General features: G+C 37.8%; 1 protein-coding gene across 17 annotated transcripts in view; it reads left to right on the top strand.

The window, feature by feature from the left end:
* tnca (tenascin Ca) overlaps nucleotides 1–27,503 on the top strand; it is a 327,362-nt gene that overhangs the window by 174,301 nt on the left and 125,558 nt on the right. For 8 of the 17 annotated variants that reach the window (XR_012406651.1, XM_073951874.1, XM_009301159.5 and 5 more), the window contains exon 1: nucleotides 26,544–26,791. The exons of the other annotated variants lie outside the window; for them this stretch is intronic. The gene's annotated coding sequence lies outside the window, so the exon portion shown is untranslated. Of the gene's footprint in view, nucleotides 1–26,543; nucleotides 26,792–27,503 lie in introns of those variants that run through there. 17 annotated transcript variants of the gene reach the window in all.

Here is a 27,503-nt window from a genome sequence, read left to right as displayed (position 1 = left end):
AGAGGCAGATTAGGATTGTTATAAAAGTACAGCGATGGAAACGACCACAGGGTTTTTTAGCATGCATATGCAAAAATGATTCAGCTGTGCAGGTGGATGTTTTCTCCGAGATGAGTTTGGCAGGTTGATAGGAATGAATGGTTTCGCTGCTCTATTAATCTCACTCTGTGCCTGGAAAACTCACTGCTGGCGGGAGAAAGCGTTGTTTTGCTTTGCTTCTGGATGTGCTGCAATCAATCCCGGACTATTCCAGCATACAGAAATGCAATTGCATTTAAATAAAAATGAAGTCACAAATGTTAGAAAATTTGAATGAATGTGAATCTTTACAATGGCTGCCTCAAATATTTACATTTATATTTAGTTATTTAGCAGACGCTTTTGTTCAAAGTGATTTGTTTGTCAAGCTCACTCACCTGTGCTTTATAAATGCACATTTTTAAAAATAAGTTAACCAGTTAAACTCCGCGGATCCCGGGTTTTCTTTAAAATTATATCAAATTTTTGCATTTACACCTCAGCATGTGGATTTTAATAGCTTTTAAATTTGGGTCGGCAAAATCCAGGCGGAAATCCCAAAATAGCAGTAACTGGTTCAAATAAACTTCAAATAGAGTTTAACTGGTTTAAATATGTATTGTGTGAATATAGTTGAAGTCAGAATTATTGGCCCCTCTTTGAATTTTTGAATCTTTTTTTTACATATTTTACAAGTGATGTTTAACAGAGCAAGGAAATGTTCACAGTATGTCTGATAATATTTTTTCTTCTAAAGAAAGTCTTATTTGTTTTATTTCGGCTAGAATAAAAGCAGTTTTTCATTTTTAAAACGCATTTTAAGGTTAATATTATTAGCCCCTTTAAGCTATATTTTTATTCTATAGTCTACAGAACAAACAATCAATATTCAATAACTTGCCTAATTACCCTAACCTGCCTAGTTAACCTAATTAACCTAATTAAGCCTTTAAATGTCACTTTAAGCTTTATAAAAGTGTCTTGAAAAATATCTAGTCAAATATTATTTAATGTCATCATGGCAAAGATAAAATAAATCAATTATTAGAAATGAGTTAGTAAAACTATTATGTTTAGAAATGTGTTAAACAAATCTTCTCTCCGTTAAACAGAAATTGGTGAAAAAAAATAAACGGGGGCTAATAATTCTGATTGCAACTGTATATACATTTAGTTAGTTAGTTAGTTAGTTAGTTAGTTGGTTAGTTGGTTGGTTAGTTAGTTAGTTGGTTAGTTCTTTGGCTGATATACACAGCGAGTACGTTTACACCGATACTTTGAATTTAATATAATTAAGCCAATACTTTGATTTAGAGCAATGGTTCTCAAAGTGGGGGTCGGGACCCCCCGAGGGGTCGCGGGACAATGAAGAGGGGTCGCCTGGTGGTTTCCAAAAAGTCTTTATTTTTATTAAACCATAAGAATTACCATATTTTATCCATAACCTTCTGAAGAGAAAAAAATATTCGTTTATACCATATATAGTTACTATAGTAGCTTATAGTTACTACTTCTATTGGATTGCAACCCCTGGGGTAATTGCATTGTATTAAAGACACAGCAATAGCGTCAGATGCAGCAGATTTCATAACACCTGGTTAAACTTTGTGGCCCATTTACAGCTCTCATACATTAAAAAAATTATAAGAAGAATAGACTTGGGTCCATTGGTGTGTGTGTGTGCCATTACATGCAAGGTTTCTGTATTTATAACCACCTCAGAGGATATTGGGGGTCACGAGTCACTGCATTGTCATTTTGGGGGTCGCGGCCTGAAAAGTTTGGGAATGCCTGATTTAGAGTGTAGTTTGTAAACAGCAATTTTGGATTAATCCGACTAAACTCATAATCAAACTAAAAAGAATTAGCATGAAGGCATGTGGAGTATTTCTCTCTTTGTGTCATGTCCTTTGGTGTTTTGAGAATAAAACAATTAGAGTCTTATCTCCCATTCCCTTTAAGAGTCAGTTACGTCATGCCGTGCCGCATTTGCTATTTAAATGGCGGACTTTGTAAGTGGAAAAACTGAATGCTTCACTAGCGAGAAAACAGTAAACAGAGCAACTGCAGCGCGAGGATAAAGAAGCAGCCTCCTCCATTCAACCTCTTTACTTTCACTTTCTATTTCTCTCTTTCGTTAATAAGAAAAGAGACATCAATTAGTCTACATAATTAATTTTGTTTGTTAAGTGCAAAGATTTGTTTCAAAACTATTTCTAAATTCAGTTCTAATCTCCAGCAAACGAATAAATAAACAATAATAACAAAGTCAAAAAACTGAGTCACATCCAAATACACATGCTATGCCCCATGTGGTCCAAAACCTGACAGGTGCACAAATCTAAGCTTTTTTTTTAATAAAACAAAAAAAAATATGCATGTAATAAATAATACTGCTAATAATAATAACAACATTATACAAAAGCAAATTTTCATGAATACATTTTAAAAAGCCCCCCGAGATAAAGTCATAGAGGCAGTGGTTATCATATTTATGTAGAAAGTAATCATTTTAAAAATATTTTATTCCTTTAATTCTTTTTCATTTGTAAAAAATATTTGCATATTGCTGTGCGTCCTGTGTGTATTACGCAAGGCGCATAACTAACGCGCTCTGCGCTGGACTTTAGACCTGCTTTCAGCTGGTCTGTTGTGCGGTCTATTTTAGTTTTTCAAAATAGCAACACGCCAACAATGCGCCTCAACACGCCTCTTTTTTTAGAGCATGCAGTACACCCATGAGTCCACAACGTAGCGCAAATGGATTTGCTATTTAAACAACATGGTGGAAAATGGGAAAATTAGGGTTGTGTTCGTCTGAGAATAGCAACACAGGCAAATGGCAAACAGGTCTTGCACGTCATTACGTTGCGGCGGGTTTATGAAAGGTAGATTATGGTATTTTTTTTGCTTTAGAAAAGTAAAAACTTGCTTACAGCACCTTTAATCAAATGGTGCTTTCCAGCAAACTTAACTATGAGTCTTTTTGGCTGTGAAAGAATAATCATTATACATTGCAAATGAAAATACAATGTAATGCAATGAAAAATGCATTTCTGTCTAAGAATTACAACTGATAGAAATTTGAGATGTTTCTTTCCTATGACGTTCTGGCCATACCTGTCAACCCTCCTGTTTTTCCCGGGATTCTCCCATATTTTACAGTTCTATCCCGCTATCATCCCGTAAAGGTATTTTCCTGTATTTCTCACATGTTTTCAGTATTTCTCTAAAGGATGGCAAACAAACATATTAAAGAGCTGAGCTTCCCTTTACTGAACCCATACCGCCGAACCACCAGGGGCCGCCCCTTGCTCTTAATTTTGAGTCTGTTTTGTGCTTTCGCTTTGTTTAGGCATGAAAACAGTTAGAAATAAACATAAAACAGCGCGATTCCCTTCTTTGTCATTACAGGTGCTGTCACCCCTTCAAATTCAATCCTCAAAACAGTCATATAGCGGTGCGTGACTGTCAGCTGACGCCCTCAATAGTGATAAATAGACGCTGTTTCCTAAAAGGATTCTGTACTTGTGATTTGAAGCGGTGCAAAAGTGGGTTTTGGATGTGTGTTTGAACAGATATGTAGACATAACTACTAATAATAACATCTAAAGCTGTTGATCTTGGTGTTTTTTTTTTTAAACACAAGTAGTTTCGTCCCAAACGAGCCTAAAAAATTAGGAAAGCAATCGAATGCTTTCATTATAATGTTAGATGTGTGCATTATTAAAGTGACACCTCTGTTAATATAATCAAATAATGTGTAATTATGTGTAATTAATGTGTAATCAAAAAATGTGTAAGTCATACAATAAAGAAACAGCTAATGAGATTTGATAACTTTATTGTATTTCTTTATTTGCTGCTTATTTATAAGTTTTATTTTTCTTTTGTAAATAATAATAATAAAACATATTACTGACCATTTAACTGTTATTTATAATGAAACAGCTCCAGAAGAACATATTTAGTCATTTGGGGATTTTTTGAAGGGGTGTCGGGGGAATCCCTTATTATGGTGGGCATATCCCTTATTTTCACATCCTAATGTTGACAGGTATGGTTCTAGCGTGTGACATTAACTATAGACTGCGAAACATTCCCTTTATTTGTAGTTCAATAAGCATGGCATGAACCATATGAGTTGCACGCATTGTTGACACATCATAACATCTCAGAAATATATACAGTATGACTTTTTTATGGTGTTTACAGAGTGTGTGTTTTCTCCATGGAGAGGAATGGGCTTTGGGGGGACGTATGGAGAGAAGGGGCAAACAGACAGTGATAAATTACACAAGGTCACAGCAAGGTTACGCAGAAAGCTGAAACCTTGACGGCTGAAAAATTTAAACAGGACAATTGAGGGTTCGTTGAGTTCTGTACACATGACAAAAACATGAGCGTGACTGGAAAGTTACACTTGACCTCACAGCGAAGGTCGCACAGATTCATGGCAGCCATGTGTATTTTACAGGGATTTGCTTTTGGATGGATGAAATATGGATTGAATTTGACAGCGCAGTGCCTTTGACTGAAGCTTAATTTTCTCTTTAAAAGAAAAATAATCTATAATATTTGAATAAATAAATGTACACTGAAAAAAAATATTCATTGGCTTTACTAAATTTTAAGGTAAGTGGTAAGGTAAGTGCAAACAATTTTTATGACCAGAATTTAAGTGAAGTTTTATAAACTAATTTCAAGAGGAGCACATGATATGATTGTGCACTGCTGGCCACTCAATCGTAATTAGTATTATTCCAATCAGAATGATCCTAGCTTAATATAAATGGATCACTTTTTCCTTATTGCTCTATCTTCGTTTTTGAAAGAATCCCCCCTTCCACCCCATCTCTTCCTTTTTCTACCCTTCTAAAGGGAGAGCGATCGAGACCTACCTGATCTCGGTTCTCCTGATATGCTTCTAGACCGGGTGGGAGCCCTGGGCTCAAATATCTCCGATCTCAGGGTTCTCTCCTGGGACAGCATGCCAAACCTGTTATAAATGCCAAGCATATCTATTTGGGAACTCTTGAAACAAATTTAGTTGAACATTACTAACCTGAGTTTGTTTAAATTCAGCCCATATCATTTGTTTGCATCAAATGCATCTTATGTGCCCTTGAATTTGTGTTTTTAATAATCGTAAAGTTACTATTGATGGGAAATTTAAATCATTTTACTGACTCGGATCTTTAAGTCTAGTTCATCGAGATTAACGAATCTTTTTTCATTTGTTTCAGTTTGCCAAAATATAATTAAAATGTTACGAATTGCTTCCAAACACATCTACAATTAGCCCAAAAGGTTGATCACACGACAAATAAGTCATAAATAGAATCCTATAAGAAGGAGAAAATAATAATTCAATGTTTACCTGCTCTTTTGTCTATGAAGGTATTGTTGTCTCTTTGCTCAGCTCACCTCTTCATGTCTTCAAATGTCAGTGGTTCGTTCACGTTACACTGACAGTCACATATAATCTTGACCAATGTACACAGTCTGAGCTGATAGGAGCCATGATAATTAGTTCACCTTTCAAGTCATCTGGTTCTTGAGTCGTTCGTTCATCACATGACAGAATGACTCAAACCCGAGGACTCGAGATGAACGGTTCAATTCTTTTTCCGGCTGTAAACGCATATGATTGGCCGGTAAGGAACGAATGACTCAGACCTGATAGAGGACTCGAGATGAACGGATCAATTCTTTTTCCGACTCTAAATGCATATGATTGGCTTCTGCCTTTCCGCGATGAACGACTCAAAGGCTGCGTCTAAAACCGCCTACTACTCGGTAGGTACTGCATTTGAATTTAAACGTACTACTCGGCCCTTAGAAAAGTACGTTCTATAGAGTATGAACGTGAAAAGTATGAATGGAATTCGGACGTACTACATCCGCCATTTTGTCATGGTCACGTGACATACTTGCGTCTATTCCGTCGCTTTACTCCCATTTATGAATTCGCTCGCAGGCCAATATGGGATAGCGCAGCGGGCATGGGATGCGCACTCCAGAATCTCGCCAGAAGTAATAAGTCATCCGGGTACTTCTCGCATACTGATTTTCGAATTTATGAATTCGGACGTACTACTTGGCTTGCATACTAATTTTAGCGTACTATATAGTATGGAAGTATGCGGTTTCGGATGCAGCCAAAAGACTTGAAATGAACGATACCACCTGCACAAATGTGCGCACGCGCGGATGAACGAATCACTCCCTGAGAGGACTCGTAGTTCCCGAGTCATATTGAAGATTCGTTCAAAATGAACGAATCGTTCATGAATGACCCATCACTAAAAGTTACTCTACTTAAAGGTGCTTTATGTGAGTTTTTGACTCGTTTAAAGCATTAAAATGCTATAAAAAATCCATACAATACCGTTAAAATATGATATGTTTTATGAAACATGCTTAGCGAACACTTCTGAAAAACAACGCTGAAGTCAGATATTCTGCTTTGAAAACGGGCATTTCGCTCTGGAACAGCTGTCTTTTGTTTTCGTTCTTTTAACCGCCCAATGCCAGTTTAGCCAATTATATTTTAGCACCCGGATTGCTTTGGTGGAAAACAGCGTATTTTATTCATTCAGTCAGAAAAGTTCTTAAAGCATGTGTGCGTGATTGAAATGCAACCTACTTTGGACAGTAGCAGACGCCAAAATAAGACACAGATTCAGAGTTTTACATGAGGTGGTTATTAATTAGCAAATAATATAAATTTTATGAGTGTAAATATTAGCTGAGCAGGTTACATTGTAACCCTGTGTCCTAACAAGATGCTACGGGATGGATTTTCAGTGAAGTTTGGCTGTTTGCACCAGACGAAACATGACAGAAATGTAAGTACAGCCATTCAGAAGCACTGAATAGTGCACTTACTGCACTCCAGCAAAATTGTAAGGTTTATAAGCTAAGTAATACATATTAAACCTTTTTAACATTATTAAATGTACATGCTGAGTCACTGATATGTGTTGCCTTGCACTGAGTGACAGGTCTGAAGTTCAATTTCAAACGGTTTATTTTATTTTCGAGATCTGAGGTAAACTATCTGCTGCTGCTTTCAGTTGTATGGGAATAAACCGTCCGTCCGTGTGCACGTACTTTTTATGGTGACCCATATCCAATTCATGTGTTTACACTTGCCATGCAATTTACGATGCATGCATAAACGCGGGTGCTAGCATCTGTGCCTCACTAGCCACGATGGGAGAAATTGTCTTGTTTTAGCTCTGTGAACAATGCGAAGTGTAGTATAAGCAGTAAATGGTTCAGTCCAGATTTACCCCCACGCAGTTTATGTAATGGTATAGCCCTGATGTGTGTGTGTAGTTGAAAATGTAGCCTTTGCCTGTGTGCGGATTGGTGTTGTTGGAGAGAATGAGGGCGTACTCACACTATGCTATCCGAACCGTGCCCAGGCCCGTTTCCCGGATTGTTTGAGAAGTGCGAGTGCTCTGGATCGATCTCAGTTCACTTGGCCGGCCCTGGCCCTGTTGGAAGAGGTGTGCCTGAGCGTGGTTCACTAGGGCTTTTGAAAGAGAGACGTGACTTTTTAGGAACGTTTCATATGGATTTATTCATTATTCTTACCGTTCAATGAACGCAAACTGTCGTAGTTTATTAAAGATGCAAACCCCTCACTGCATGACAGCTGCACCTTCAGCAAACCTCCTAATTCCTGCAGCACGAGGACTTTATGATTGTTTATGAGTGTTAAAAGTGGCGGATCTTTTCGGCTAAATATTTGACTGCATTTCACTGCATATCAAACGACTTAAACTATAAAACTAAAAAATTCTCCACTGTGCTGAGCGAGCGAGAGCTTGCTAAACAGCGCAGCATCGATGTTGTAATCGTGCCCAGGGCCAAATGTAATGTGAGTGTGGACCGCCAGGGGAGACTAGAGGGAGGACAAGCGTGCTTTAGCCCGGTTCAAGGGAACTGTACATAGTGAGAGTACGCCCTAAAGCTGTTCTATGTGTAGCCCGCAGTGCGTGTATTAATTGCGATAAAAACAAAAGTGACAACACAAAGTTCGCCAGACTTTAAAATGATTTTGTGGTGGAGGAGGTGGGAAAGGGCCGTCATCGCAGTTTGCGCTTATGGTTTATATGCTGTATGATGTCCTCCACCATTCAGTGGAATGTGTGGGTACGAGAGAGTCTGGTGTCTGGTGGGAGCAAGTTGTGGCAACTGACCACTTTCCTCCATGTTTCCTCTGTTGTTATTATTTACCGCGTTGGAATCTCCGCACATGCTCTTCCTTCTACGTCATTAAACCGCGGAGAAGCATTGTCACAAGTTTAATGACGTACAAAACATAATGCCTCAATAAATCCGATCTGCCTGTTTACATGATAGTCGCATTGTCAAACATCCGATTTATATCTGATTTATTTTCACATATAAAGGAGGCTGGAAACCGATCTCTGAATATCCGAATGCTTGTGTTTTTTTCGTGTTTACATGGTCATAGAACAGATCCGATCCGTGTCACATATGAGCAAGAATTGGGTCACATTTAACTGGCAGTGTAAATAGGGCCTAATTTCTATTAGGATGTTTCAGTGAACAAAATAGTTCAAATAATTCAAAATTAAACACTGCTTACAGTTGAAGTCAAAATTATTAGCTTTTTTTCTATTTTAACCAGTTAAACTGGTGTAACCAGTTGGGATTTCAACCTGGATTTTGACTACCCAAATTTTAAAGCTTCCCAAATCCACAAGCAGAGGTGTAAATGCAAAAATTTGGTATCATTTTAAAGAAAACTATTTTTCATAAAACACTATTGAAAGAGCTTAAAATATCTGTATATGTTGTCTGTGTTATAATAAACACCTAAAAAAGAGGTATTTTTTATAAACTCAAATTTGAAAGTGTACCTTTTAGGTGCTGTGTGGTCTAGCTTGCTGTATTTTATTACTCATATTTCATTATTCTTTTGTTGAATCAAACATAATCCACTGTGTTTAGACCACTTCAGACATATAAAAGGATTACTTATGCACATCACCTCAAAAACAGAGGAGAAATGGCCCTGAAGCGCACAGCATAAGGTGAGAGATGACAGCTGTCTGGGGCTGCTTATTGACCATAAATGTATTGTTTTCACTTCTGCGCCTTGGAAACACAGCGATTCATTCGGCAACTGTTTGATATGTGAATATAAGTCATTAAAAAGAATGCTAGAACCATATGAGCACCGGTAAGAGCTTTCATTTGAGCTATAACTTGTACATGTGTCATATGAAAAATATGAAAATTAACCAATGTAAAATACCTTGCTCAGGTATCCAAAATACTGTGTATTCAAGAGTAAATAACTTTCGTACAGTAGAATCAAAACCAAAGTGATGCATATGTGCATGAAATATAGATTCTACACTTTCAAACGAAACCACTTACAGGGTCTGGTGCGATGCTAGCCCTTTAAATCTTAAAGTGAAAGTCGATGACGTCACAGAGTTTATTAATTATGTCCCAAATGATGTTTAACATAGTGAAGCATTTTTCACAGTATTTCAGATATTTTTTCTTTACATTACCATTTTAAGGTCAATATTATTAGCCTTATTGTTATACAATGATTTGCCTAATGAACCTAGTTAAGTCTTTAAATGTCACTGTAAGCTGAATACTAGCATCTTGAAAATTATCTTGTCAAATATTATTTACTGTCATCATGACAAAGATAAAAGAAATTAAAAATGAGTTATTAAAGCTATGTTTAGAAATGTGTGGAAGAAATTGAGGCGGCTAACAATTCTGACTTAAACTGTACATCAATAACTTGTTTTGGCTACAGTAGCTTTTAAAAAAAAAGCTTGATCTCCTGTATATAATACTTAAACATAGCTAGTGGCATCATATAAACGATACAGCAATCGCTTAACCGGTTGACACATTCCTATCATTATATGGCATATAACGTCATCCCTTTGGTCCAGCGTTTCCAAGTATCAGCTCTAAATCAGCCATCATGAGCTGGACCACCATCACATCTGCTTGACCACCAACAGAGAATATCCAGAGGATGACTTCAGGTTCAACAATGTGGATCTGGCAATAATCGCATAAACAAGATAAACAGATCTGCTTTCATGATTACACATGCTTTAGATCAAGGATTCCCAAACTTTTTTTATTCCGGGACCCACCTAGGCAAGTAATTCAATCTCAAGACCCACCATAACATTTTATTTTGGAAAAATGGGTAAAAAAATGTATCCAGTCAAAAATATATGGTGTGCGGCTTTTTGGATTTTGCTATTTGATATGCACAAAATGAGGCTCGAAGTGCTTTTTGTGGGATGCTGGCTGTAAGTCTGATCTTTTTTTGTTGAAAAAGATACTCTTCTTTTTTCAGAAGAGAATATGATCAACCTTTGATCAAGCCCCGTCACATCGCAGTAATTTCCATTGCTAGTGTATAGTCATAAGAAACTAAATCGCTTTTTGATCGACTACTACAAGCTGGGAAAACGTCAGATAAATATACCAATGCAATTAACATTATTGCTGAATAGATCTAATATTTATACATTTGATGATGGGGGTGGTTACATTACTATTACTATTTTCCAAAACATCTATGCTCTTCCATAACATTAGCTGACATTAAAACTAACAGATAGCACTATAGCTATTTATTGATTAGCAATCTGTCAACGTTGGTATGTAAAAATATGGGACAACTAATAGCTTCAAATGATAGAATACATAGCAAACATTAGAAAATATTGACAATAAGATAAAAGGTTTAACCTATTAAAATAAATAGCCTATACAGAAATTAAATAAAGACATAAAATCCATTTCACTTTTAATTGTATTTGCATATTGATTAAAGTTACTTTAGTTATTTAGTGAAGAGCAGCAAATGAATCTCTCATTGTGTTTTGTTTGATAACAGAGGTGTTAATGTAAGAATGCACAGATCTATAATGAAGCATTCGACTACTTTAGTAACTGTGCTCATTTAAGAGAAAATGAGTAGTGTTTAAAATAAAACACGCAGGAAGGAGCAAAAAAAAAAAAACGAAAAAAAAAGAAGCACTTTTCCGACGGTCTCTTACTGAGAGCTCCGCTCTGGGCGAGCTCTACCGGCTAAATGCAGATTGCGAGGGCTCAAACGGAGCAGTGCTCGTAATGTCGAGCGAAAATAGAAAAAAAGACAGCTGTGAAACATAACCAGCTTTGTCTTTTTGTAGAAAACACACTTTAAATATTTTTTAGGGTAAGAGGCTTTTAAGTTATTGCCGTCAATCGTACTGGTTTCGATTCACCGCAATGTAAATATAGTTGCATCTATGTGACGTTCCGCGACCCACCTTAGTTCACTGTGCGACCCACAATTGGGTCGCGACCTACAGTTTGAAAACCCCTGCTTTAGATCATGCAGTGGTTCTTGCACAACGATGAGTAAAGTTTGTCAGACAGTAGTAATATGAATATAGAGATATTAAACACACTTTTAATAAGTAACTAGTATCAGTGTGATTTGAAGTATTTATTGTGATTTTATATTTGTGATATTTTTTTGGATGTAGCAGTGATAATTAGTGCTGGGCAATGAATACATGCATGCATATGTTAGAAACACTGTTGCCAACTATTTTTAACGAAAAGGTGCTAAGCTCTGCCCAAAAAGTCGCTAGATTATGTCATACGGTAATTTGCATATTACTGACATCATCACGTTCTACCATTTCTGTTTGTTTAACAGCCTATGATTAATGAAATGGTATTTATATTAGCACTACGCTTTATGTAAGCATGTCAATTTCACTAAATTTATTGCTGTTTGAATACAGTATATCATTATAGATGTGTAGTGAATTCACAGTAATCTCCCAGACGTAAGAAACTCAGACAAGTTCTGAATTTGTCACTAAAATATCTGTGACTGTGAATAAGAAAAGAATAAGCAGTCAAATTAAACAGTAGAATAAAGGAGAAGCAGATCGATTTGACTGTACTAGGGAAATACCTTCACACTGCCTTTGCTAAATCGTTTGCCGTCGGTACGCTGAGGGATGATCTGCTTTCAGGCTGCAGGTGGGAGAGGCTGCTGTACGAGGACTGGGCAGCCTGTCAGTGCTCTGAGGTGGGGGAGGGGCCAGCGGCATCACCCGCAGCTCGTTGAAAAGAGTAGGGATGGTACAGTATAGACAAATTAAATGTAAATCAAAGGCAGCAACACCAAGGCTCCAAAAATACAAATTTTATTAAATTAAAAAGGCTGACACAGAGCGTGTAACGTTTCGAGCCACCCGGCTCTTCATCAGACATCGTCTCGAAACGTTACACGCTCTGTGTCAGCCTTTTTAATTTAATAAAATTTGTATTTTTGGAGCCTTGGTGTTGCCGCCTTTGATTTACATTTAATTTGCACTTTTTGCGGTTTTGGCTGAGCACCCAATCAAGAGAGATGTGCGTGCTTTTTTACAGTTTTTTCATTATAGTATAGACAAATGACAGTCTTTAAAAATGTCCAGTAACACACGAAAAAGTCGCTAGATTTGTCACTAGTCGCTTTTTTTGAAAATTTGTCGCTAGTGTAACCACACTGGTCCTACACCACCTAACCCGCTACAAGCTGGGATCGAACTGGTGACCTTCCGCATGGGAGTCGATTGCTCTAACAAAGAGGATAAAGACCATGGCCTCTAGCGTCCGTCGCTAGAGCACCTTTAGGCGTCAGAGGTGTGAGGTTTATCTGCGCAGCACTTACTAGCTGGCCTCCGTTACACTAGGGGGGTTTGAAAAGTCACAACACTGTTAGAAAAAATGTATCTATACATTCACTTGATATTTTCTCTTTTTCAGACCAGTCCTTGTAAACACTAGAGAGGGTTGTGCGTGAAAATCCCAGTAGATCAGCAGTTTCTGAAATACTCAGGCTACCTTTCTTCCCCATTCTGATGCTCGGTTTGAACTGCAGCAGATTGTCTTGGCCTGTTCCTTGCGCCACCTGGTGGATATTGCTTAAAGCGCAAAAGCGTTTTTTTTAATGAAAAATGGCGGCTTTTGCTGCTGCAGGATGATGCTTGAAGAAACATGCATTCTCAGTGGCCACATCTGTATTTTTTCAAGGAATATAGCATTATTTATTGTGACATATTTTGAATTTAAATGTATTAAATTTTTATATTGATCTACCTAGGTATCCTTTAGCCGGCAGTTATAGCTCTCTGCAACTATCACATGGTCGCCCACTGTGCCCGATCAGTACCTGGATGGGAGGCAGAATAGGAAAACCAGCATGCTGTTGGTAGTGGTGTTTGTGAGGCCAGCGGGGGGCGCTCAACCTGCGGTCTGTGTGAGTCCTAACACCCCAGTATATCGATGGGGACTCTATACTGCTCAGTGAGCGCTGTCTTTCGGATGAGATGTTAAACGGAGGCCCTGACTCTCTGAGAGGCCTCTGTCCATCAAGGCCTCTTTACCATCCCCATATCATAATCGGCTTCATCACTCTGTCTCCTCTCCACCAATCAGCTATTGTGTGGTCTTGCACAACATGGCTGCCATCGTGTCATCCAGGTGGATGCTGCACACTGGTCATGGATGAGGAGATGCTCCACAAAAATGTGTAAAAGTGCTTTGAGTTTCTAAAAGAGCGCTATATAAATGTAATAAATTATTATTATTGCTATTAAAAATAAAAATAACCTTCCCGTCTCTTCAACAACTTCTCCTCACAGATTACACACAGCATTATCAACTAGTCAATAAATTGAGATCCACCAGTAGCAAACCACAACCATTCATTCAAAATTGATTGGAAATAAAAAAAGAAATCAAGCCTCACCCTATATTAGTCTTCCTCAAGCCGATTTAGGCCCTCATAAAAACCTCCTTAAAAGTCAATCCAAACTGAAACACAAGACCTTTCGTTATTATCCATGTTAATCTTTGTCAACACTATCTGACAAAAGTCTTGTCGCCTATCCAAATTTTAGGAACAACAAATAATAACTTGACTTCTAGTTGATCATTTGGTATCAGAAGTGGCTCATATGAAAGGCAAAGGCCTCTAGATTATTTTACTAAAATAAAATCATATCATGTTTTAATTTATAACTATTTAATTAGGACAGACAGGTCAGACTTTGCTTAGACAAAAGTCCTGTCACAACTTTAAAGGATTTACCCAATCACAAATTAGAGCATCACCTGTAATTAATACATTCCCAGGTATGTATAAGGAGAACCCCAGCACACCCAACCTTGATTTGAAATGTATCCTGACCTGACAGCGTGCCAAAGATTCAACCTCAAACCAAAAGTGCTGATCATCAAAAGCCTAAAAACCAAGTTTCCTGCTGAGGTGGCAGACATCTTTAATGTATGTTAACATCAAGTGGAGAGGATATATATATATATATATATATATATATATATATATATATATATATATATATATATATATATATATATATATATATATATAAAGGTTTTTGAAGAAACGTGTAGAAATGTGTAGTTCATGACAGTCCCAGGTCAGGGAGAACCCTTAAAACAACGGTTCGACAGGTTCAACAGTCCCCTTTTTTAAATGCAGTAGAGCTACATAACAACTGGTCTCCAGAACCCCCCTGTATCTACAAGAACAGTTTGTGTAATCTCTCACGTAGGGGTCTCAATGGACGAATTAGTGCTCAGAAACCAGCATTAAACATAAGACAATTTAATAAAAGCTGTTGCATTTGTAAAGGTCCACAGCTTGCAGTAAGGATGGACTGTGGAAAAGTGATAGAAGGTTAATTTTTCTGATGAATCATCTGGTGAACTGCATGCCAATTGTAGCAAATACTGCAGAAGACCTACTGGAACCCACGTGGACCAAAGATTCTCAATGAAATCATTCAAGTTTGGTGAAGGAAATGTGATGGTTTGGGGTTACATTCAATATGGGGGCAGGTAAGAAATCTGCAGAGTGCTTGAGGTATCAAGACATTTGTGCTGCCCATTACATTACAAACCACCGGAGAGGGCAAATTCTCCAGCAGGATAGCACTCCTCATAATTCAGCCTCCACATCAAAGATCCTGAAAGCAAAGAAGGTCAAGGTGATCCAGGATTGGCCAGCCCAATCACCAGACATAAACATTATTGAGCAAGTCTGGGGTAAGATTGAGGAGGCATTGAAAATGAATCCAAAGGATCTTGATGAACTCTGGGAGTCCTGCAGGAACGATTTCTTTGCCATTCCAGATGACTTTATTAATCAGTGATTTGAGTCATGTCAGAGATGTATGGATGCAGTCCTCCAAGCTCATGATGGAGTCAGACTCAATATTCATTCTGTCTCCACTGCAGCAGGACTTTATATTCAATAATGGACATTATTTCTGTTAAGCGACAAGACTTTTGTCTAAGCAAAGTCAGACCTTACTGTCCTAATGAAAGAATTAAAAATCAAGGCATGATCATATTTTATTTTGGTAAAATAAGTGTAATCTAGAGACCTTTGCCTTTCATATAAGCCACTTCTGATACCAAGTGATCAACTAGAAGTCAAGTTATTTATAGGAGCCATATTACTTTTCATTTAATTATAATGTTTATTTTTATACTGATTGGTTTGGGTTTCACAGTGACGTTTTATGTTTTGGTCACGTGGGCATAACTGGCACCTGCTCGAACATATAAAGCGCGTGCACAATCACACAGGTGGAGGAGAGAAGGAGAGTGGGGTAGCCGTATTTTTTGTTGACCGCAAACAGCAGCGCAAACCAAGCAACGCAAAACTGTATCACAACGGCACACGCAACAATCATCACACCAACGCAATAATCGGCACCATACAAAACAGGTATTCAAAGACACAAATTGCTGTATTGTTTTTTCATGCTTCAAGTTACATAAAGTTTTCCATTTAACATCTTGGGCTCAGTGTCTCTGTCTAAAGCCACCAGCGCGTCACAAATATAAAGGACCCTCACTGCCTCTCGAGCGACTTATAGGAGGCATCAGGAAGTCGCAATATTATTATTTGCTGCTCCTAAAACATGGATAGATGACAAGAATTTTGTCAGGTAATGTATAAATTGAACATACTAAATTGCTGTCGAATGTTTTATTCTGATTGGTTGATGAACATTCAAACTCAGTGGTTGTAAACAGTTAAAGTAGTTCCGGCAAGTTTTGAGCGCATTGCAGTTCTGCTTCACTGTGATTTTAGCTTTTTCACTGATACAACTGTTAAAAACCACACCGAAACACAACAGAAGGCATTAGATGAGATGTGAAAGCAACTAGCCCTACACACTTGAGCAGTTTGAGGGCAAAAACCTGACAAATATCTGAAATACAACAACTGAACAGAGATTTTAGGTGGTAATAAAGCCATTATGTAAAACGAACAACCTATTGTCAATTATTTCAGTAACATTTTACTTGAATGGGGTGTTCGGTATTGCCTGACACCTTTGACACATTTGATGACAGTTGTGTCGTGAGCCTGCATAAAATCCCCCTCTTCAATAAAGTGATAACTTTACTCCTTATATATTTTGATAAGTCCATACTAAACCTTCTGCTAGCCTTAATAAATTGTGTTTACTTCTTTTTTAGGATTATTTAACGATAGTAGCAGGAAAACAGATGTGAGCAGTTTCCGATGGTGGAACGTCCGAGCCAAAACCCTTAAACGCTCAATGGCAGCTTGTTACATTTTGTTTGGCTTCATATCTGACTCTTTATTTTGGATGCTTGACTTTCAGTGGAAATCAACGGCTAGTTCTTCACTTAAGACAGAAGTGAACTTTATGAGGGCGTGAGGGTCACATTGCATAACAGAGAACGGCACACAAGAGCCATAGTGAGGAGTTTTTCCACCGAAACATCCTCACTTACCGAAAGGCCCAAAGAGCAGTGGGCAATACAGTCATAGATACTGCTGTGCTTTTTGTCATACAAGGATATAATAGTCAGTCATCTGAAGCATCTGGTTTATGTGTTACAGTAAGAGGGCTATTCATTCTGGGTCATTCCCTTATGACAGCGAGTCTGGATACCCTACATGGAGCTAGCAGTGGCTTGTGGATTAAAGCTGACGCTGCTCCGCTGCTAAACTCTACACTGTACAAGAAATATCTTAATTAAAATGTACGTATTGTAAGTGTTTTCTGTTTATTTACGGTTGTGAATTGCGTTATGGGATGTTGATCTCTGCTCTGTCGACTTTTGAAGTGGAAAATTCCACAAACTAAAAAAAACAGCAAATTATGTTAGCTGACCAATCAGAGCCTTTTGAGCGTGGACTTTTGGAGGAACTACAATATATGACAGTCGTTTTCGTGTTAGCTAAATAGTAGTATATACTCTAAGTAACATATATGTAAAATATTGTGATTTTAAGTGGTGTAAAGTAACTAATTACAAATACTCAAACTACTGTAATCGAGTAGTTTTTCTCAGGAATTGTAATTTACTAAGTAGTTTAATAATGTGTACTTTTCCTTTCCCTTAAGTACATTTTTAGTGCTGTGTCTACTTTTACTCCGCTACTTTCAGTCCTGTGATTCCTGGCCAATCAAATCACACACAGAAGGTAAATCTCATCATAATGAACTACCTCAAGATATGGTGATTTATAAATGCACCAAACTGTTTGGAAGCATTAAAAGTGTCCATGAAGATAAGATTTCTAAAATCTTTACATGCATTGACCCAGAAACTGATTAGATATTTGTCACCAGGCCTTGTCATTAACTTTTTTGATCACCAGCCACTGTAGCTAGTAGATTTCCAACATTACTAGCCACTTGCTATTTTCACTAGCCACAGTTTTGTTGCTGGGAAAATATATTTTTATATTAATAAATGTGACTTTGACATGCTAAAATGACTTGATTTAGATGTTGTGTTGTCCACATGCCTCATCATTCATTTCACGGTTTGTGTGTGTTGTGTATGAGCTTGCTCACTGTGCGTGAGCAAATGGGTTGTCGCATTGCAATTGGTTTTTATTTCACGTGACTTTTTTAGGGCTCAAAATTAAGGATTTACCAAATTTATGTCTCACCACACCAAAAAGAAATAATTATTTCTTAGCCACACATTTTAGATTTCTCAAAACAAGCAAATATATAGCTGTATACATGCACCTTTTATTCAACAAAACGTTTATTTATTTACTTTTTTTATTGACGTTTAAAATGATCTATTGTTATGTATCTGAAATTAGCACAGTAAACTGTCCTGGCTAAAGGTCCCAGATCAGCAGTTACTACACATAAATGGGGAGTTAATCTCATATTAAAGCATTGTTAATGTAGAGGATGATAATTCAACTATATTAACAAAAATAACTGTAAGTATATATATATATATATATATATATATATATATATATATATATATATATATATATATATATATATATATATATATATATATATATATATATGTGTATATATATGTATATATATGTATATATATGTATGTGTATATATGTATATATATGTATGTGTATATATGTATATATATATATATGTATATATATATATATATACATATATATATATATATATATATATATATATATATATATATATATATATATATATATATATATATATATATACATATATATATATATATATATATATATATATATATATATATATGTGTGTGTGTGTATATGTGTATATATACATACATACATATATATACATATATATACATACATATATATACATATATACACATACATATATATATATATATATATATATATATATATATATATATATATATATATATATATATATATATGTGTGTGTATGTATGTGTATGTATGTGTATATATATGTTTATATATATATATATATATATATATATATATATATATATATATATATATATATATATATACATATATACATATATATATATACATATACGACATGTGACAGAATATAATGGCTTTAACAGAAACATTTCTAAGTTGTGTGTCACAAAAACACTCTGTTATCCATTAAAAAACGTTATTGAAACCCATTTTCGGAGCACAAATTACCAGTTGTACACGCTGTAAACTTAAGTTTTTAGCATTCTACCGGAAGACGCTGGTCGCTATGGCGCCCTCCATGCAGCAGCCATGAAAAAGGTCTATTAGAACCCTTGGTGTAACTTTTCATGTACACCATGAATTGAATTGAATTGGGACTATTGTAAGGACATCATTAGGGGTGTTATGGATCAAGGTTGAATATTTAATATGTAATAACTTTTGCAGCCAAAACAGCATCAATTCCTCTTGGCAATGACAGACACAAGTCTTGTAAAGAGGCCAGAGGACTTTGCAGAATAGTTCTTGCAGAATAGTTTTCAGGTCACTTATTCTGATGGGAGGAAAACATTTCCTGACTCGCTTCTCTAAAACAGCTCAAAGTGACTTAATAATATTTAGAACTGGTGACTGTGCAGGCCATGGGAGAAGTTCAACTTCACCTTCATGTTCATCAAAGTACTCTTTTACCAGTCTTGCTGTATTGGTGCATTATCATCCTAATCCATGGCACTGTGTTTGACCTATTGGGTGCACATGGTCCTCCAGAATGGTCTGGTAGTCCTTGGCAGTGACTTGCTCATCTAGCACAAGTATTGGTGTGAATGCCATGATATCGCAGCCCAAACCATCACTGATCCACCCCCAGGCTTCACTCTATCTGGGTGCTACTCTTCTTTGGGGCTTCTCCACACCGTAACTCTCCCGGATGTGGGAAAGACAGCAAAGGTGGACTCACCAGAGAAAGCCCTCTCACATGTATAGAGCACACTCAGACCAACACAATATTTGACAAGGGTATGTGCAGTGTTCAAACTTTCAACAATAATTAATAGTAGTGTACAGTAGATGTTTGAACATTTCTGCATGTTTTCATTTAAAAGCCATAATCTCACAAGCCACATGTGTTCTGTGATATCTGAACATGCTGCTGCAGGTCAGCCGACACAAGTCAAGCATATGTCATTGAGCTTAATTTCCCTGATGTCATCTCATTCATCAGTTCCCCCGGAGCTCCTCATGTCCGGACGCTCAACAGAAACCGTGCGTCCATTGTGTCCAGATGGTGCTCAACAGGTGCTTTACTGAACACACATTATTGTGCTCGGGCTTTTTATGAGGAACTGCTCTGATAAATATTTAGACTGCACTTAACTAGGCATATCCCATTTCATTTTCAGAAAAAAGCTGTCATTTTTGACTCTTGCAGTAAAATGTAAAGCATCTCTTAAAGGTGCAGTAGGTGATTGTCTTCAGAAGCATTTTTTGATGTGCTGGTTGAAAGTCTATTTACAGTCTAATAGTAATGATTAAAGAAAATGATCTAAATGTGTTTAAATGTATTTTTATATTTTGGATAAGGCATGAAACTAAAAAATGTTCATCCAATTAAATGGAGTTGGGCCGACATCTCTCATAATTCCGATAAGCAGCCCAATCTGTCTGTCAGCAAATGCAGATGTGAACAACTGCGCAGCCGTTTGTATGCATCTCCGCCGACCGCTGTTGGTGCTGCGCGTTCACGACAGAGGGAAAGAGAGAGAGCGTGCGATCGGTAAAAACCAGCTGAATCCAAACTTTTTAAAAACATGAATCAATTACCTTTGTACGCTGGAGAAATGATTAAACAATGACTAAAGGATTTCTCTTAGACAGGTAATGTTTGTTTTAAAACTCTTTTAGCTTAATGCAAAGCTGATGTAACGTTAGATGTTGTTACAAATGGGTTATATCTTCACGGAAGTGTTGTTCAGTCACTAAAATCTTCCGATGAAGGATTGATAAGTCTATTCTCAGTTTCATAAGGGACCTTTTACATCATCGATAATGTAGATTTTAATTAGTTTAACAACAAACAAGTAAATACCGCTATTTCACCTAGTCTTTCCCTAAATTGTTTACCATGCAACTCTAAATATTCGCTCTGAAATAGCATGTCAGTTTGGCTTAGTAATGAGTGAAATTCAGGCATGCTGCTGGACGGGCACTAGTCGCTTTTAACACATGCGAGAGGGTTCTTTGACTGTCATCTTTAAGGTGAGCATGCTCCTATTTCAGTAGGCGTGGCTCTGGACGGCAGGGGAGGGACTGTGATTCAGAGATTTATGCTAAGCTGTTAGCATTGTGCAAGATCACCTACTGCACCTTTAATGGATGTTTGCAGTAGTTTTGGCAGAGAGTGCACTGAAATGCTTAGGGAACAACTTTTTTTTTTCCTCTATGTTGAGATTTGTTGGGATTTTGTGTACATGGCACATGCTGTATTCGGTTTGTCTTCCTGTTGCTGTTTTGTTGGAGTGATTCCATGTTTTGGCTTCTTTAGAAACATTGAAGTCGCTTCCACTTAATTGTGGATTGACCAACACGCTATGCTATGCTAATGAAAGAGAAATACACACTCATAAATAAGGTAATAAGGTAAAATAAGAAATAAGGTACAAAATCTGTCATTTGGGGTGATAGTAGTGCTGTCGCCTCACAGCGAGAAGGTCGCTGGTTCCAGCCTTGGCTGGGTCAGTTGGCATTTCTGTGTGGAGTTTGCTTGTTCTCCCTGTGTTGGCGTGAGTTTGCTCCAAGTGCTGCGGTTTCCGAAGACATGTGGAACAGGTGAATTATGTAGGTTAAATTGTCTGTAGTGTATGAGTGTGAATGAGTGTGTATGGATGTTTCCCAGAGATAAGTTGCAGCTGGAAGGGCATCCGCTGTGTAAAACATATGCTGGATAAGTTGGCGATTCATTCCGCTGTGGCGACCCCAGATTAATAAAGGCACTAAGCTGAAAAGAAAATGAATAAATTATTCTGGGTAAACACATGGAAAATTTAAGAGCAGATATTCCAGTCCTCATCACTCACCACTATTCATGCATACAATAATTATTTTACTTTCAATTCATTAAATTTAATTTACTCTGGCTGAAAACCCTGAACCTATGATGGTTGCAAGCAATTTTGACGGTCAGACAAGACCGATGGCAATTTCCACTTGAACGAAGAGATGCTTGGCTGATTTTTTTCTGAATTTGCAAGATTAAGCATGTTTTTCAGGTGTAACAGAGGCCAGCTAGTGAGTGCTGTGCAGGTAGACCTCACTCCTTTGACTTTCTAAAGGCAACAGATGCTAGAGGCCATGGTCTTTAGCCTCCTTGGTAGCGCAACCGACTCCCATGCGGAAGGTTCCCGTTTCGAAACCAGCACGGAGCGGGTTGGGTGGTGTAGGACCGGCGGGGGTTACATTGGTGCCATGACCCGGATGGGAATGAGGTTTGGATGGGTCAGTGTAATAGAGACCAGCTAGTAAGTGCTGAGCAGTTAAACCTCACTCTTCTGACCTCTAAAGGTGCTCTAGCCTCCTATGTAGAGCAACCGACTCCCATGCGGAAGGTCGCCGGTTCGATACCAGTTCGGAGTGGTTTGGGTGGTGTGGGACTGGTGGGGTTGCGCATACAGCATGCTGTCACAGTTTACTCTCATGAACTTCATTAATATTCCCGATAAGTTCTGTTAATTTAATGGACATGTCATCATTACCTCTGACTTATTTCTCTGAATCATTTTTGCCACATCAGTTTCTCCGCGGGTGTTAGTTCTTTCCAGCAGTGATGTTTTCTGGGTCATGTAGTTCTTTTTTAATTGTGTTACATTGTAGGTGTATTAAAAGAAAACTACAAATGGGTGGTGCAACTTTTTTGTCATCTTCCTATTGGTTGATTTCCGCTCCCGTCTGCTCCCTCTAATATTTAATCCTGTACTGTCCCAATCCTGTGATTGATAGCAGAGATGACTCCCATCTTCCAAATCCCACAGGAATCCCGTGACACATGGGATTCCCAAAATAATGTCATTCTCTAGTATACATCTCAATTTAAAAAATAAAAACGGTTCACGCACTTTAAAAATGCATGGTTTGTTTTATGTTCAATCAATTTAAATTACTCAAAATCAGTTGATATCTGTTGGGACCATGTGAATGAATTGTGTTGAACCGTGCATTTTTTACAGTGTAGGGTAAAAATGGATGCTCATGTGTTTTTTGTTTTATTTTTCTTAAGATTAAATATTTAAAGGGTCTTAATTGAGTTAAACTAGTCTTTTACTCCTGACCATATAGAAGAAAATGTCTATTCACAAACGTTTTACATCTCTGTAAAAAGATGTGAAAGATTTCCCATGAAGCTGCGTGTGTGAGTTTTGGCACACTCTCTGAACAAACAGCACAGTAGTTTATGACTCTTTAACTGGGATTTCACTCCAATTGTCATTCAAACGATGTGGAAATAATCTGTAATGGTGAAATGGAGGATAATTGAGATAATCACGGTGGTTATTTAGCCAGAATTGTGTATGTTTTGCTGTTGTATGTCAATTTCCGTGTCATGCAGTGACATCTTTAAGCTGCTGTTCACACGTCTGATCATTTGTCTTTTCTTACATTTATTTTTCGCCAGAACTGCACATGAAAGCTTAGCCTACAGTTAATATTTATTGCATATGTACAGTACATTGAACATTAAAGTCCGCAGTTTTTCCCCATTTTACCCAGTCGAAACAAAGTGTTTCCATTTGTGTTTCCATGTCTGTTTTCCAACACAATCTCACGGCAATTCGTAACTTTTTGATTTAGTGGGTAATTCGCATGAATTCGTATGATCTAATTCATACAATTTAGTACGATTTGCTCATCCCCCAATGACGGTTGGGTTTAGGGGTGGGGTTAGGTGCCACGCCTCCTTTTTAAAATCGTACAATTTCGTGCGACTGAACTCGTACAAATTCACACGAATTAGCCACTAAACTGACAAAACGTAAAATACTTCTGTTTTCTCGTGAGATCAGGCTGGTTATTCTGTGTGTCTGTGTTACTGCAAATGTGTGTTAACGTGTGTGTTTCCATTTGTGTTTTTGTGTGTGTCTCTTACTGCATGTGTGTGTGTTTAGGTGTGTGATTCCCTTTGTGTTAATGGGTGTTTCCATGTCTGAGTCGGTTTGTCTGTTCGTGTGTTTCCATTTGTGTTTCTGTTAGTGTTTCTGTCTGTCCGTGTGTTTCCTTGTCTCTGTCTGTGTTTACATGTCTGTTTACTCATATGTTCACGTCCATGTTCACGTCTGTGTTTAGGTGTGTGTTTCCGCCTGCCTGCCTGCCTGTCTGCCTGTCTGTCCATATGTGTGTGTGTGTGCGTGTGTGTGTGCGTGTGTGTGTGTGTGTGTGTGCGTGTGTGTGTGTGTGTGTGTGTGCGCCCCTGTCTGTGTGTTTTCTGCATTTGTTTTGTGCATCTAGCTGTAACAGAACTCAGATAATGTCCCTGGCTTTAGGATCTGGTTTGCATCTTCATCCTTCCTGACTTTCTCCATTTCATGCAATGGGAAAATTGTTGTTGTTGCTGTTAATTTAATTTTTGGTCATTCACCGGCTAAGAAGATATTGATACAATACATAACTCAAGTTTTTAAATGCAAAAGGATGAAAACTGTAGATACTAACTGTGTGTGTGTGTGTGCGTGTGTGTGTGTGTGTGTGTGTGTGTGCGTGTGTGTGTGTGTGTGTGTGTGTATTTGTATTTCATCTTTTTAAACACACACAAGTACACACACACATAAACAAACACCCTAAGCGGCATGTGATTGGCCACAGTGTTTCCCAATGAGATTACAGCAATGATCCTTTATTTGCCTTGTTTTAAAGTTGATATAAGCTTGTATTAAACATACTATATTTACATGGACAGTTTAAAAGCATCTTTTGTTAGTTTAATGTGTATATCAGGGGTGGGCAAACTCCGTCCTGGAGGGCCGGCGTCTTGCTCAGTTTAGCTCCAACTCTAATCAAACACACCTGCTTATAGATTTCTAGTGACCTTAAAGACAATGATTAGCATGTTCAGGTGTGTTTGATTAGTGTTGGAGCTATACTGAGCAGGACACCGGCCCTTCAAGACCAAGTTTGCCCACCCCATATTGTGAATTATATACGTGAGTATGAAGACTTGTGGAGCTGCGGATGATGGATTTGCTCTTCAGCGTTTGGACTTTTAGCAGTGAAAATTAAACCACACTGAACTGAACTTCAATTCTGAAAACTGGACTGACAGATTCATTCATTCATTCATTCATTTTTCTTCAGCTTAGTCCCTTTATTCATCAGGGGTTGCAATAGCAGAATGAACCGATAATCACACTCAACGTTTTTTTTTTTTTGCATACTAATGCGCCCTGCGCGCCTTGCGTTTTAATCACCTGCTGCATTTACGTATAAACAGTGGGTGCGTATGGCACTTGCGAGAGAAATTTGAGGTCTCAAAAAGCACACACAGCAGCCTCTGGTGAATTTACGGAAAAGCAGGCGCAAATGTCACTGGCAAACTAAATTTGAGATCTCAAAAAGCGTACACAGCGGCCCCTAGTGGATTGACGTGTAAACAAAAGGTGCGAATGGCACTTGCGAGAAAAATTGGATATCCCAAAGAGCACACACAGCGGCCCCTGGTGGATTGACGTGTAAACAAAAGGCGCGAATGGCACTTGCGAGAAAAATTGGATATCCCAAAGAGCACACACAGCGGCCCCCTGGTGGATTGACGTGTAAACAAAAGGCGCGAATGGCACTTGCGAGAGAAATTTGAGATCTCAAAAAGCACACACAGTGGATTTACGAGAGAACAACAGGCACGAATGGCACTCGAGAGAGGGAGCATGGGGGGTGATTAGGGGGCATGGGGTTGGGGCGTTGGATGGTGGAGAGGTGTAGCAGTCAAAATTGAAGAGGTTTGGGGAGTCGCGGAAGAAAGTGGACGTAAACAGCGGACAGGGGAGGAAAACGGTTGAGGGGAGGGATCTGTAAAATATGGTGCTGGATCGGATTTCAGAAGATCCGGATCTGGCGTGTTCCGGCACAAATGAAGCCCTGGGTTTAGTGGAGGAGGAGGGTGGGTCAGTTGTTCAGCCAGTCAGTCAACAGCGGCCTCTAGTGGATTAATGCGAGAACAACAGGCACAAATGACACCTCCGGTCAAAAACGGCAAAAAACGTAGCTACTGGAAACTATTTGGTGCTCTCAAGAAATGTATGTAGGGGTACATTTTCAGAACGAGTCTGGGTCGGAAAAAACATTAATTTCTTTTTAAAAATCAATCTTGTGTGCTTAGATTAACGGCTCTTCTCTCTAATGCAATGATATTGCGCTTTCCCTATAGTTTGAGCCTTCAGTTCATCTTCTTTATGTTTCTGTGCATATCTCCACAGCACGCTTGGATTATCATTAAATATTCCGTTTGCTTTTGGTCTCGGCAGAATCTCATCGCACACTTGAACTTGTACGTATAGGCGTATGACTGGCTCCAGGGAGAAGAGCATACGGTTAATATATGCCGACTGTGTAGGCATCTCAACACCTCAAAGCAGCAGTAGGAGGGAAGAACCAGAGAGAGAGAGAAAAAAAACGTGTGTGAGTTCGTGGAAAGGCTATTTAAGGGCAGTCCTTGTAATTCACAGAGCTCTGACTGAAGTCTCTCATATTAAAGAGGTGTAGGGCTTTCATCCTCACACACACACGGCGAGCTGAAGGCTGTGTGGAATAAATCACAGACGCTCTCAGATCGTGGAGACAGACAGACGGAGGTCTAGAAAGCTGGACGTCTTCACTGTAACGCTGGGCTGATGCTCTTTTTTTATTCTGGCCGTCCACACCTGATTTGCACGGCTGCAGGGAGCTGTCTGGAAGATCCATTCATTGCTACAGGTAACTGTGATGGGGAGTTTATCTCTGTATCTTTGTGCACTTCATTATAGATTGGGAGCTTAACTCTGTTTTGAGGCTTAGACACTCGTGGTTGTTTTTGGTGAGCTTTTTAAAGTTTGTGTTCACTGTTCACTCTGATGTTTCTCATGCAATGTTTAGGAGATGCTTGTTTCGATATTCAGTTTCGATGTCATCAAGTATGATCTAAGATTTTGTTCTAAGGATTTTTGTTCTAAAGCTGAGATTCAGCGGTTGTTTTTTGAGGAATCAGTTTTTCCTGACTTTATTTATGCAGTGCTTTATTTATTTATTTATGCAGTGCTTTATTTATTTATTTATGCAGTGCTTTGTTTATTTATTTTATTTATGTACTTTTCATTGATTTTTTTATTTGTTTATTATATTGAATGTGTTTTGTTTACTTTTTCAGTGATTTATTTATTTATTTTTGTTCTAAAGCAGTTGTAATTATTTATGTAGTGTTTTTATTATATATTTATTTATTTTTTTTTTAGATTTTTGAGTGTTTTTTTTCAAGGACTTTAGTTTTAGAACCGAAATTGTATTTATGTATTTATTATATTTATTTGTTTATTTATTTATTTTTTATTTATTTAATTGTATTAATTAATAAATTTATCTATTTATTGTGTTTTATCTTTATAATTTATTACATTTTATGTAAGTTTTATTTAATTTGTTGAGGGGGTTT

This window comes from Danio rerio, chromosome 5, assembly GCF_049306965.1.
Source record: "Danio rerio strain Tuebingen ecotype United States chromosome 5, GRCz12tu, whole genome shotgun sequence".
In the NCBI taxonomy this organism is placed as follows: Eukaryota; Metazoa; Chordata; class Actinopteri; order Cypriniformes; family Danionidae; genus Danio; species Danio rerio.
This window is presented reverse-complemented; position numbering and strand designations above follow the sequence as displayed.